Genomic DNA, 3,879 nt, shown 5'->3' with positions numbered 1-3,879 from the left:
GTACTTAGCAATTGTACTGAAACGTGGAGGCTAACAAAGAGGGTTCTACTTAGGTTCAGGACAACGCAGAGGGCTATATTGAAAGAAAAATGATAGGGATAACGTTAAAAGATAGAAACGTGCAGAGTGAGTAAGAGAAATAACTCAAGTCACTGACATTCTAGTGGAAATTAATAAGAAATGGGCATGGGCAGGACATGTAGTGCGAAGAGAGGATAACCGATGGTCACTTATGGTAACAAACTGGATTGCAAGGGAAGGAAAGTGTAGCAGTAGACGGGAGAAAGTTGGTGGGGGATGAGGTTAAAAACTTCTCAGGGGTCAAGTGAATGCCGCTCGCACAGGACCGGGTTAATTGGAAAAATATGGGAGAGGCCTTCGCTCTGCAGTGAGTATAGTCAGGCTGAGGATGATGATGATGGTGTGAAATGTCGTGCATGTCTACGTTTTTTCGTGAATTTTACTCACGTCCTGCTTTACGTCTAGGAGAATTAATTGTCCCACGAGTGCGCATTTCTTAAACCTCTTCACTATGCTCAACATTAAAGTGTTAAAATTAGTATTTACATCGCAGGGAACGATAGAAATGGACATATACAAAACATGAGAAACCTTCATTCAAGAAACGTTTATTTAACCGAGATGGCTGTTGCCGGCTCGGACGAATATTGTTTGGATGAGATAAGCCAATACCTTCGTTTGGCTCCAAGACGCGGAATTTGAAACCGCACGTGCCGCACTTATCTCCCTAGGAAAGAGAGCGAGACCGGAGTCTTACGTTAGACAGGTTACGCCCTTAGCCGGCGAGTAAGAGCTTGTGCCTGAGAGCGCAACACCACAGCTCAACAACGAGACTCCAATGCCACCGCAATGACTGCTGGATTGCTTTTGGCAAAAATAGCTCTTATATATTAGTCCATTTATTTCTGCAAGTTGACAATACTTGCCTCAACAGATCCTAGTGTTTAATTATTGCCTTACAAGAACTAAAAGCAAAGCTTTTGAGCTTGGAGCCTAATAATAACCTACGCATATTTCATTTTTATTGTTTAGAATTTTAACAATACTAAACTTTTGTAAAAAAAGAATCCCAGAATAACATTGGTCTCACTGATCCTCTATGTAAATAGTACTGCAGTGCCAACGCGGTTGTATGAATCTCTTTTTCTTACTCCGGAAAACTATATATATATATATATAAATATATATATATAAATATATATATATATATATATATATATATATATATATATATATATATATATATATATATATATTTCATAGAAGTCTTCCAGGATCCAGAAATATGTATAAGATGAGGTAGGTGCGCACAAGCCGTCCACTATTCCGTCTCTCATAAACCGATGTTGCTTTGGAATTCGAAACGCCTAATCTGAAACAAGCTACGCCAAATGCAAATTGTACGCCAGAAAATATAAACTTGAATTTCGGCCAACACGAATTTAGTTTCCAGAGATAAATATTTCATTGTTTACTTTATAGTTCGAATGAAAAATGTTTTCAATGCCAATTTATAATTGTTCATGAGGTAATCGGAAATCAAAGAAATAGCGCAACAGCTAAGTGTATGCGATGAGACATAATTGTAAAGAGAGAAATTCGCGCTAAAAATTGCAAACAGTTCAAGCATCTTTCCAGGATTTGTGTTACATAAGGAGCAACACTGCATATATTAGAATCGTTTGATATTCTGTACTTCCATATTGTGCAAGGCCGCTCTACTGTTCCTTATGGTTCCTAGAAAGACAGAGCCAGTGCTTCGGTTAAAGAAAGCGTATATATAATCACCAATTGCTTTAGGTCATTTCAAACTATATGAATACATTCCTTCAAAAACAATGGGAGCCGGTAGCAACGGCACGCCAAACAACATATACTGGTACTCGTATTGTTTCCAAATTTTCTATGGAAGCTAGATACGCAGGACACAAATTCTTCAACGTTCAGAAGAGCGAAACTTGGGAAGAGGATAAGTAAATTGAACTTAGAATAATGGCAGTGTCTGTAAGACATCTTACACTATAAACGAACTACGTGGTGTATTGCACATACTTTATTCTACCTACAAACGTTTCGCTTGTGTCGTTTGTAACGACGTCATTTTCCCGAGATTAGTACATAGCGGAATTTTGAAGTCTGGATTTGATGAATATAAAGAAGGCTGAAAGTAAGCTATTCTCATGAAAAATGATCAAGGAAAACAGTTAACCTAGCGAACTGCATGCTTCTATGGTTCATCTTTGTTGCGCCTGAAAATGTGTTCAAAAGACAGAACGTCCCCGTTGAGAGTAACATTAAGAAGCTGCATTAGGAAAATATAAGGAATTATTAGGGGACCTTGAAGATTACCGCAAGGGTAGAGGCGATAGTGCCATTGAAAGTGCCTTTTAAGTCGTTGAATTTTATGCTTTGTATTTGTCACTTTTTGCACAAAGCAATGCGAATGTGTCTCTTACGTTTTGACAGACAACTACAACCCCAGTTACAGGCATCCAATCGGGGGTACATATGTCCTCTCGTCGAATCCCTTTCGCAAGCTAGTCTCTATTGTGACCTGTAAATGAACGCTGAATGGTAATGAAATCATATAACATTGTTATGAACGCTGCATAGTGAAAGGTTGCGCCACAGTTTTGATAAGACATTATATGGGTATTTGCGCGATACAACTACAACGCCGACGCTCGCTGTTCTAAGGCACGGGACCAATGGAGTATCCAGAAAAAATAAGAAGCATGGTGGAAACTGCCAGCGTTGTAATTCAATCTAGATGCTCTTGTATTTTATCTATATCGTTATAATAAGTGAGCTATCTTACCAAGGCACTACTACCCAAGGTATCGTCATCATCATCATTACCCTGAATGTACCCACTGCAGGGCGAAGGCCTCTACCGCGTTCCTCCAATTACCCCGGTCCTGTGCTAGTTGCATCCACTTGACCCCTGCGAACTGGTTAACCTCATCCACCCATTTACTTTCCTGCTACCACCTCCTACGCTTTCGTTCCCTTGGAATCCAGTTTGTTACCCTAAGCGACCACCGGCTATCCTCTCTTCGCACTACATGTACTGCCCATGCCCATTTCTTTTTCTTAATTTCCACTATAATGTCAGTGACTTGACTTAATTCTCTGACCTACTCTACACGTTTCCTATCTCTTAATGTTACCCTTACCTTTTTCTTTTCCTAGCCCTCTGCGTTGTCCTCAGCTTGAGTAGAACCCTCTTTGTTAGCTTCCGGCAACTCACTCCCTCAAAAGAACAGGAATTATCCCCCATGTTCCAGTAAATGACCAAAACTTCAAATTATTAGTCCTACAAAACCCAGGCTATAATCTGTTACTAAACAGTGGGAGTTGGGATTTGAGACTACGATCTCGTCCAATTGTAAGCAAAATTTTTATGAAGAGGAACAAAAAGCACGCGAACAAATATTTACCACCGCTTCAACTAACGAGAGTTGAACAACTGCATCCAGCAACATTTTTCTTACTGCTTTATCAAATATATGCGAAAGAAAAAAAACTAATCCGTCGAGCCGGATTCGAACCAGCGACCTATGGATTACCGTATGCGAGACGCCTCTACAGTCCACCGCTCTACCAACTGAGCTATCGACGGAACGCACGTTTGCTGCAAGCTGCGTCGACTGGACCTTGGAGACACGCGCTATGACCTATATCGGTGCATTCAGGGCGAGTCAACTGCCTCCCCTTCAAAAACAAGTTTTCGGCTAGCCTCATTCTTCAATGACGCAATCGCGTCTTTGGGCAGTAACTTGTCTCGCCGATCGCGAAAATGACTGAGAACGTCATTAACGGTTTGTAAGATCGGCATCAAAAGTTTTTGAAGACGCT

At 40.5% G+C, this 3,879-nt stretch overlaps 1 non-coding gene across 1 annotated transcript; it reads right to left on the bottom strand.

Annotated features, from left to right (window-relative positions):
* Positions 1-3,551: 3,551 nt before the first annotated feature.
* TRNAY-GUA (transfer RNA tyrosine (anticodon GUA)) lies at positions 3,552-3,643 on the bottom strand. The gene is given in 2 exon segments: positions 3,552-3,587; positions 3,607-3,643. It is a non-coding gene; the product is annotated as a tRNA-Tyr (tRNA).
* Between the last annotated feature and the right edge of the window lie 236 nt (positions 3,644-3,879).

The sequence above is a fragment of the Amblyomma maculatum genome, chromosome 11, assembly GCF_055883805.1.
Source record: "Amblyomma maculatum isolate TAMU_Amacu chromosome 11, ASM5588380v1, whole genome shotgun sequence".
Taxonomy (NCBI): Eukaryota; Metazoa; Arthropoda; class Arachnida; order Ixodida; family Ixodidae; genus Amblyomma; species Amblyomma maculatum.
The sequence above is the reverse complement of the archived record's forward strand: the minus strand, read 5'-3'. Positions and strand labels throughout refer to the sequence as shown.